The sequence below is a fragment of the Humulus lupulus genome, chromosome 3 (genome assembly GCF_963169125.1).
Source record: "Humulus lupulus chromosome 3, drHumLupu1.1, whole genome shotgun sequence".
Taxonomy (NCBI): Eukaryota; Viridiplantae; Streptophyta; class Magnoliopsida; order Rosales; family Cannabaceae; genus Humulus; species Humulus lupulus.
Window position 1 is genome coordinate 181,174,530 of NC_084795.1, and position 10,907 is coordinate 181,185,436.

At 39.4% G+C, this 10,907-nt stretch overlaps 1 long non-coding RNA gene across 1 annotated transcript; it reads right to left on the bottom strand.

The window, feature by feature from the left end:
• Nucleotides 1-558: 558 nt before the first annotated feature.
• LOC133821455 (uncharacterized) lies at nucleotides 559-2,328 on the bottom strand. The gene is made up of 4 exons (XR_009887591.1): nucleotides 2,198-2,328; nucleotides 2,043-2,117; nucleotides 1,513-1,574; nucleotides 559-794 (listed from the first exon to the last, which is right to left on the bottom strand). It is a non-coding gene; the product is annotated as an uncharacterized LOC133821455 (long non-coding RNA).
• Between the last annotated feature and the right edge of the window lie 8,579 nt (nucleotides 2,329-10,907).

Sequence of the window (10,907 nt, forward strand, 5' to 3'; positions counted from 1 at the left end):
GCAATCCCACACTGCCTGGGGAAGGTCAAGTGTGATGATTTTAAGACTGTGTAGGTATGGGACTACACAGTTGAAGAGGGCTTAAATGGATTGATGGGTACTACCTATATCAACAAGATGCATCTTCTTTTCGGTAGCCCATCACTTGAGAACTCCAAAGTTAAGCGTGCTTAACCTGGGGTAATCTAGGGATGGGTGACCTCCTGGGAAGTTTTCCTAGGAAGCATGTGAGTGAGGACAAAGCATGCTGAAAAGACTCGTGTTGGTTTGTAGGGCCAGTCGTCATTCCAGAAAGCAGCCATAGTGACGTGGGGCGTCACAAATGGTATCAGAGCCTTGACCCAGCCGGAAGTGTGCCAGACGGGGACGTCGGGCCCGTAAGGGGGGGGGTGATTGTGACAGTCAGAATCCCGTGATCTGTAAGGGGAAAGACTGGGTAAGTTGTGCAATCCCACACTGTAACACCCTCACTTATTTTAGTTAAAACCATATTTGAGGTGTTACGTTTTAAAACTATATCATAATTTATTACTGCAAAAGTTTGGACATTTTTTTTTTTAAACTTGAAAACTTATTTCACATTATTTACATTAAACATAAAGTGGGTCTCAAAAATATTATACATAAGTATTAAATAACCCAATTTATTTTCAAAACATAACTTCACACTTTATTACAAGCATCTCACTGATAACTGAAATAACCCACAAAAGGTCGATATGTTCATATGTACAAATCAGGGTCAGGACCATGTTTCAGTTCTCCTCATGTCATTCACACATTTCTTTCTCTACCTGCAACACAAGACAACTGTGAGCCTAAAGCTCAGTAAGAAAAGTAATGCATGCAATGCTAATGATTACCCAATATCAATGGACATACACAACTTCTTTTTAAATTTTGGGCCCCGTAATATTGTGCACACTGTTTGAATTGGTCAATGCCTGCAGGGCTTGTTACACATACAATATAAAATCCCATGGGTTCTCCTCCGGCTAGCCATCACCACAGTAGGGCACATTAAAAACCTTATTCCATCGTTGCCCCGTCAGGCTCAAGAGTTAAGGCGGCCACACACTGTGGTGTCAATACATATAACAATAACTCATATGGAGGAGAAATAAAAACGGAAATATGGCAAACAATATAATTGGTTCACTAAAACCTAGCCCAAATTATTGGGCAGCCACTATAAGCCTACTATAGGCCTCCGTTTACACTTATTAACACTTTCATTTGCCTTTTCAAAACAGTGGCACTGAACTTAAACTTCTTATTACAACTTTCTTTTATGTTGCACAAAACTTGCAAAGGCATCATATAATTAATCATCATAATATCATGCATGGTCTTATATCATATAATAATTTACCATATCACTATTATGCCATGCATACAAATTTATGATGAAGTGTCACTGTATGTTAATACCACTTACTCACAAAATATTCATATAATGCATACTTTCACATAACACATAATTCTTGTGTTGCAGTTGAGTACTTTACTTACCTTTTGTCCACAATATATTTCACCGTGTAACAAGTGATGTCTTAGGTGTTGATATGCTTATCCTGACAATGGCATGGATTTCTCATCACAATGAAGGCAGTAAGACATTGAACTATCATTTAAAAATACCCATAAAACATCATATCAACTTTCATACCCAAAACATGCCTAAAACGCCTTAAACCACCTAGATCGAGCATTAGATTTATCTTAGACATTTGGGGAAATTTTGACAGAGTTTCCCCTTAATTTTAGCTATCCTCAAATATCAAAATCCACCAATAATCAACATCAATTAACCTGCCATAACCATATATCCCAAATACCAACATGATTCATCATAAAGTTATCATATACCGATTTTGATAAAATTCTTATCTCCTAGATCATCATCCAAATTAAATGAGTCTCCACATCTATTAAAACATTTATAAACATATATACTCTCTTATAAACTCAATCAAATAACCAAAAATCATCTTGTACTCCAAGAACCCCAAAAACCTCATAAAACACAAAATTTCACTTACCGAGCAACTTTTCGGCGAAAACAATCTCTTCAAGCTTTTCTAAACCTCAAACCACTTGGAAACCCCAAGAAATATCTTAAAAAGGATAAAACACCATATATAAGCTCTCAAAAAAATTCAAAAACATAGTTTAACTTCCAAGTACAAGAACTTACCATAAAAAGGCTAGAACTAAGCTTAATCTACTTCTTTGGCTTTGCTTTCACTTGGATCTCCTTAGAATTTCTTCAAACCAGCCAAGAAATGGTTTGTGGTTTTCTTTTCTCTCTGTTTTTCAGAATAATGGTCGTGCAAAGTGATAAGGTTGATGAAAATTCCTTATTTTCAATGATTTAGCCTTATTGTCAAAAGTTGACACCTTTCATCTCATCATTTAACCTTTTGACTTATGAAAACCTTATCACTTCAATAATTTCGACTTAATCATCTGCTAGGCCTATTATCCTTATGTGTAAAACACTCACACCAAACCTTAGGTCCATATGACTTCATACCCAATAGTTATGCTTACCCGATTGAGCGTAGCGCACTTATGCTAAGCTCGTTTTGACTTTGCATCAATACCACTGATTATGTATACCTCCCATCAAGAATTGATCTAATGGTTCTAAAACCATTTTTACATCATCAATGAGACCTTAATCATACCTCGATTACATTTGGTAAATCCATAAATACTCAATTTTACACCAAAATACTAGTAATCGACATTGTACTATTTTTCACTACTTAAACCTATTTTGCCTTCTATATCTCACTTTCATCACTTAATTCCATGCCTTGTCCATATTTTTCATACTTTCTTATATCTTGAGCACATCAAACACCCATAAAAGACAACTCAAATGCCACAAGGTTAATAATATTGAGCATACATATAGACATCACATACACAACTTTTATACTTATACATGAAAACACTTATAAGAATATGCATATGCTCAAATTATACATATTGTATGATATGTAATGCAATGCAATCATGTGATTATTGGCTATATTATATCAAAATAATGTGGGTGCTACACACACTGCCTGGGGAAGGTCAAGTGTGATGATTCTAAGACTGTGTAGGTATGGGACTACATAGTTGAAGAGGGCTTAAATGGATTGATGGGTACTACCTATATCAACAAGATGCATCTTCTTTTCGGTAGCCCATCATTTGAGAACTCCAAAGTTAAGTGTGCTTGACCTGGGGTAATCTAGGGATGGGTGACCTCCTGGGAAGCTTTCCTAGGAAGCATGTGAGTGAGGACAAAGCATGCTGAAAAGACTCGTGTTGGTTTGTAGGGCCAGGCGTCATTCCAGAAAGCAGCCATAGTGACGTGGGGCGTCACAGGTGACCGCCTGGGAAGTTTTCCTAGGAAGCGTGTGAGTAAGGACAAAACACGCTGGAAAGACTCGTGTTGGTTTGCAGGGTCAGTCCTCATTCCATGAAGCAACCATAGTGATGTTGGGTGTTACACTAGCCCATGCAACCGGATATGGCCTTGAGTCATTGGCGACGGGGTCCTAGGCGAAAAATAGCCAATTGACTCGTGTGATTAGCGAGGTGGACTCTTGCCGATGAAGTCCGTTTTTGTCTATGTGTTGTGAGAATGATGAGGGTCACTCCCTTTGTGAAAAGATAGTGATCGTGGTGTCTTGCCACTTCACCACTTGTTTTGACATGTGATCAGCTATGCAGGCCACCATGTGGCAATACCAAAATTGGGTATAACATTTTCCCCCCAAGTCAGGCTTCACGTTTGCGTGAGACTGACTTGAATTAGCAAGATGTGGTCTGCTCACTCGTGTCTTTTATTATGCTACATCTGGGCTATCCAAATCTGTGATTCTTAGGCAGGTGAAGCCGTCTGGTGGAAATGATGGAGGCGTAGCTCTTTAGAAGGCTATTGGCCTCACCCATAACTGGTAGGAAGTTTTCTAGTTCACCAGCTTATGCTCACTTGCTCCTTCTTCAACCATGAGGCTGGTTTTACAAAAACGAGAAGGTGGTCACTTGAATTGGGGACTAGATTTTACTTGTAATGGGTCACAACTTTAGCAACTCGAAGCACTGGACCAACTTCTTGTTAAGTACATCACCCCCATGTTTGGTTGTCGTTCAAGTAGGGCTTCTATCTCAAAAAGTTCCCTTTTTATGCCTCTGACCGTTAGGGGCTATTTGACCCATTCGAAACTTTCTCGAAGCACAAGTTGCATGCTCTGCATACTCAAACCTGATTAGTCTTCGCACTGGCAAGCATACTGTTCCCTTGTATTTTCTTGACACTGATTACTCTTCACCACAGGAGCTGGTCTCCCTTCCATTTTCATTTTCTGCTCTGCACTCATACTTCAATCATCATCTTTATAGGGAATTTCACGATACTTGAGTCCATCATTGCTAGGATTGTATGAAACTATGGGCGATGTTCTTTGAGGTGTAGCATTTCATTTGGTGGGTGGTTGATTGAGAGCAACTTTCTAGGAATGTGTTTGTCCCTTTTGGTTGGTAGTTTGCTCCGCCAGTGATCATTGGCACTGTATTTATAGGTGGATGATACACTATAATGTGTGGTTTGTATTAACTTTGCTTCTCCATTAATGCAACTATTATTCCTGGCGACACGTTTCCAGGGATTAGATGGTTGCTCAACCCATACCTGTGTGTTCTGAGACAGCCATAGGGGATCCTGAGCTAGTTACATCTATGTACTGGTGAGTCACCAGCAGGTCATGGACGCGATTGACGAGGTGAGGTCCCCATGCTGACCTTTTCATAGGATTCACAACCTGGGGTCTGCTTGCCAATGGTAGTATGCTTGCGAGTCCTTCCCATTTGAAAATTTTGAATTTTTTTGTTTTTTGGGAATTTTTGGGCGTCAAACTCTGCCTTTTCCAGAAAATATTGACTGGTCCCTCTTACTTGGTCTCTGCTTCAATGGTAGGGGAAGGCCACCCAGACATGGCCTTTTATTAAAATGGCAAGAGGTAGTCATTTGGCATCACTCACGTAGTGGCCTTGAAAGGAAATGTAGACATCAACTTCTTCTCCCTCACCCTTCTCGCGCGACACCCACTTGTTGAAGAGGTAGCGAGACATTGGAGGAGACCATTTGGCCTACCATTCGCATGGAAATCTGGAGAGTGACAAATCTCTCTCCCCTCTTTCACGCAACGCTGAAGGTTGGCGAGAACACTTCTCTCATCGAACAGTTCTTTCTAAGCTCAAGTTTCTCACTGAATCCATCATCCCAAGCTTAATCATTATATTGGTAAGATCTCCATTTTTTCTTGTTTTCTTGGTCATCAATTTCATACATTGAGTAGTTGTTACTTGTAATGTTGGAGACATGTAAGCCCTAGATCTCTCATTTAGTAGCCTTTTCACACCTTGATAGATTCATGAAATTGGGTCTAGAATTTTATGGGTCAGGTAGATTTTGTTGGGTTTTATGCCCTTATAAAACCACATTTCTAATGTAACACATTTTATTATCAATAAAAGAAGTAGAAATTATTTTGTTTATCTATTGCATTCCTTGCTTGTTTAATTATGTGATTATTTTCTTAATACAAACATATATAAAATCTCAAACATATAAATAAGTTACACTCATAGTGCCTAGATCACAATGGACTATAAATATAATTATATGTTTAAAATAATTAGTCCTAAGATCAAATTAGTGCACAAGATTTTCACTGTTTTGTTAATCTATGATATGATCTACTTATACACTAGGTGTGATGTCTTGTCCATGACATTAGCTAAGTAGATAAGATCGAATGTATTTTGTTGCATTGGACTAGGGACGACACTGATTATTGATAGATAAATAAGTATTGTTATTATCTAATCTAATCAGAGTCACAACGTAGGTCATAGGTCAAATCGATCTAAATTCTAAGTAATAATATTTCTATTAATTACATTATATGAATCTTTTGATTTGTTCGTTAAAAGTTTACCCTGCGGCATAGCCTATACTTACATTTTGGAGGTTCATTGGTATAATTGAATGAGAGTATATATCATAGATATACCTCTCGAGAGCCCTCCACTCAACCTTAAGAATTCCCTCGGCAGACTAGTATACCTCTCCACGAAAGGAGTTGTCGCAAAACGTACCCATGACACTTCACTAGCCTCTGGGACGTTCAGATATGCGAGAATGGAGGAGCCACTAGTCGAACGAGGTGAAGGAGCTGATGGACCAAGGGGAGGGTCCCTAGAAGCGTCGTGGCTAGGTGAGTGACTGGGAGCAACTTCAAAGTCATCATAGGTTGGCAAAACAAAGCACCTAAGGGGAGGAGGAGGTACTCAGGAGTGAGAAATGATGTTTAGGTCCGCAGAAGCATATGGCACCTGTATCCTAGAAGTAGGAAACAAACAAGAAGGTCGCTTATCCTCATGGGTCCCCTCTGAAGAGAAGCATGGAGTTGGCTCATCGTGAACCCAGTCACCATCCTCATCGGAAGTGGCCTGGTCCATCAGAGTAGCCTTTTTCTTTCACTCTATTATGTGCCACAATAAGTCAGGGTCGAAGATGTGAGAGATGTTATGATTCGTTAAATTTGTTAGGCACAAAAAGGGGCAAAAACTATAATGATTTTACAAAAGTCAACATGTGAGAGTTACTTTCGGTATAGACATTTATAAATCATCTTTTTGGGTCCAAAATATTTCTTTGGAGTATATGAGAGTACCCAAAAATTTTGGGAGCATTTGGGGATGTTTTGAGACAAATTTTGGAGCGCCAAGTCAGAGGCAGCGGCGATGTGTCACCTCTAGGAGGGGACGCGTCGCTCGACCATGAAATGATAGACCAGGTGATGTATCGCCTTGTGCCAGGTGACGTATCACCTAGGTCGTCTGTATGGGTCCGTACAGTGATATATTTTTTGATCCAAAATTTAAATTAAAATCCTCTAACCTCATTGGTTGAGTCTAATGAGGAACCTATACTATTTAAATGGTTCATTTGAGTTAATTGGTGACTTTATCATTCACCTCTCTCTCTCTCTCTCTCTCTCTCTCTCTCTCTCTAGCTTTCAAGATTACTAGTTTTCTCCAAGATCTTCATGAAGAAAGCTTGACTTGTATGAAGGATCAAGGCTTGTGAAACCCAATCTCATTCCATTGTTGTAGATTCAAGCAACTCCAAGGAGAAGTCTAGGAATAGAGACTTTTGGACAACAAATCTTCATTTGTGTCAAGTCTTGTAACATTTGTGGTTCACATAAAATCATAGACTTGTGGGTTTATGTTAGAAGGCTACTCTTCAAGAAAGGTCCATTCTATACTTACTTATTTTTTTTATGTACTTTGTGATTATCTTCCATTAGAGTTAGATTACTTGTTATTATTGCTTTAATTTGTAATACAAAACCAATGTTATTAGCCTCTAACCCCAACAATAAAAAATCTCTATCTCTACGCCTTTGTTTTGTATCAAAGTTTGTCTATCTCTAAGGTTTTTCTACTAACCAAAGCTATGGAAGAAAGCTCCTCAATCTTAGCCCTCAAGTTAATGTCTCAAGATCTAGTGAGACTAGATAGACTTGATGGCTCAAAATTTGTAAGATGGCAAGACAAGATCAAGTTCCTCCTCACAACTTTGAAGGTGCACTACATTCTTATCAAAGATTTGAAGACTTTGGAGCCCCCAAAGCATGATGATACTCAAGATGTGATCAAATAAAGGAAGAAAAGGGAAGAGGATGAACTCATTTGTAGAGGCCACATACTCAATGCTTTGTCGAATCATCTCTATGATCTCTAATCAAACACTACAACCACAAAGGAGATATGGGAAGCTCTTGAGATGAAGTACAAAACCCAAGAAGAAAGCACCAAGAAATTCCTCATTACTTAATACATGAAATTTAAATTCTTTGATGTTAAACCCTTACTCCCCCAAGTATATGAACTTCAAGTTATTGTGAATAAGTTGTCTACTCTTAAGATAACATTGCCGGAACCTTTCATTGTGGGAGGGATTATAGCTAAGTTACCTCCATCTTAGAAAAGCTATAGAAAGAAGATCCTCCATAAGAATGAAGAGAAATCTTTGGAAGAGATCTTGAAGCACCTAAGGATTGATGATGAGTCTCGTTCTAGAGACAAGTGTATGGAAGAGTCCAATATTGGGATATCCAAGGCTAATGCCATAGAGAAACCCTCTCAATCCAAAGGGAAGACTCAAGAAGCCCCAATCAACGAAGGATACTTACCTAGCCCCTAAGAAGAATGAAGGGCAATTCAAGGGCGTGAGAAGCCGTTTGTTTGTTTGTGGCAAGAGTGGCCACATGACTAGGCAATGTAAGTATTGAAAGCCCCATAACCATGGATCCTGTAAAACACCCTAGACTAATACTTTGTAAAACATTTCCATGTTCATAAACTTATAGAAGAAAACCTCCAATTATATGAAAATTTCAGTGGGGCCTTGCTAAAACATGCAAGTTGGGCCCAATACTTTAAAATAAAATAAAAGTTCTCATGCAACGTTTTTAAAGAAAATAAATATAGTTCAAGTTCCACTGATAAGTTCTGAAAACAAAATAAAACATAACGTCATTCTTCAAAATTGGCGTTTAAGCTGATCGTTTGCTCGCCCATAGGATACCCCCACGCCATACACACCCTGACATTGGAACTCCCCACATCACCACGTGTGCCAATGAGAAACCCTATTTATTACCTGAAAGGGGAAAGTAAGGGGGTGAGCTAATGTAACGCCCTGGATAGCCAAGACCATTACACTGTGTGTTTATAAAGTGCTAGACTTGCTAGTCAAGTCATTTAATTAAAAACGTGTTATTGAAACTATAAAGGAACTAAGGCTAAAATGTTTTGGCCTCAAAAGCCACATTTTCATTAAGAAGCATTTCCTGTTTACACGGGATCCCAAAAATATTAAGTTTAAAGACCGTTTACAGAAATCATAAGGTTTAGATACAACAACAAGCCATACTACAGCAAAATAGACAGTTAGGCAATCCCTGTCCTGATCCACTCCTCGACCATGGCGATCGAACAGCTGGCTATGTACATTCAACCCCGCAGCTCTCCATCTCAGGGTTGGTCTAGTTTTCTCTTGCCTTTACCTGCACCACGTAGCACTCGTGAGCCAAGGCCCAACAAGAAAACACAACAGCAGAGCATAAGCAATCAACAAACAAATCAATGTCTCATATTGCATCACATATTCTCAACCATATAATCATACAGTATAATCAAGCATTCAACATACTAACATGTTAACTTATATCATATAACAGTTCACAATGATAACTAGGGCTAGCGCCCTCAGGCTGCTCCCTCCGTTATCCCACTGACTCTGGCCCGCTTAAACCGATCTCAGTGAATATTAAGCTGTCCTCGGCTACCAGTGGTCGAGCCGCGCCCTGTGCACAAATATAGTGTACGGCACCCTTAGGCCGCTATCACATGTCCCATGGCGTAATACCATCATTGCATAATACAATATCGGGAGCACTTATTCCCATCACAAACCCCAAACCCTTGGTCAAAAACCCTTGCAAACAACCCTAAAATCCCCTTCTGAAAACAGGGCAGCGCTACAGCACTCTTAGGAGGGCGCTACAGCGCTACAAACAGAAGCAAAATCCCCTCAGCATGCATGGCCTAGCGTTATAGCGCCCAAAGGCTAGCGCTGTAGCGCTAGTCACAGACAGGCAAACTCCAAATTTCCCTTCCTGCGATTTCCTCGAACCAAACTCAATCAAAACTTCTCCAAACCTTTACCAAACTCGAAAACAACCTTATGAACATACTCCACTCATCCCAAGCACTCAAAATACTCAAAACCCAATCACATGCATCTCTAATCCCAAAATTCACCATAGCTGACCCTAAGCTCAGAAACTCAGCAGAAACCAGTCAAAACATCAGAGTTAGAAGCTTAAAGTTTATACCTTTGATGGAACTTCGACCTCAAGTTGCCTCTAGACCTCCTTGGCTTGCTCTTCCTCCACCCTTGGCTCCAACTTCCCTAGAATTCCCCATCAACACAGCTTAGATATCTTTGCTAAACACCAAAACCAAAACTGAAGGAATTACAGAATTTTACCTCAAGTGATGACCTAACCTTGCTAAACCCTTGTCAAACCCTCTAGCTTAGCTCAGAAACCTTATGACTTAGTTGACCTAGCTCCCCTCTGAATTTTGCTCCAAGAAAACGCCCAAAAATGGTGAAGGAGATCACCAACCGACTCCTAGGAAAACAACTCTGTTTTTCCTTCCTTTTCTTTCTCCTTTCTTTTTCTTCTTTTCTTTTCAGACTTCTATTACATTCTACCACTTCCACTAACATAAAGCCTTAGCATATCTATCCCTTACAAGCCAAATGACCTTAATGCCCTCCCCTTTATTTCTAATCCTTTAATCCACTTAAGGGCATTCTAGTCATTTTACCAAATTCCCACTAATTCCTCGAGTGTCTCAAATATTTACCGCTTAATTCCCGATACCCAACTAATCACCAATTATATTCCTTGATGTCAAAATAGACCCCAATATACTCGCTAAATTCCCATTTATACCCCTAGGCTCACCCCGAGCCCGGTATAAATCCCCGCCATGGCTTTTTCGCTACTTTGCTCACTAGGATCGTCTCGAGTCACAGATCACAGATATATCCACATAATAATGTGGTCTCAACAATTATCACATATGTCAATACAGTTATGCCCATAGTGGCCAAAATTACGGTTATGCCCTTCTAACCTAATCAGGGCCTACATGCATACTAATACACATAGTCATGCATCTCAGATATTCAAATAGTCATATAACATGTTTTAAATCATAATCATGCATCTTAATCATTAAGGTCACGTCATAATTCC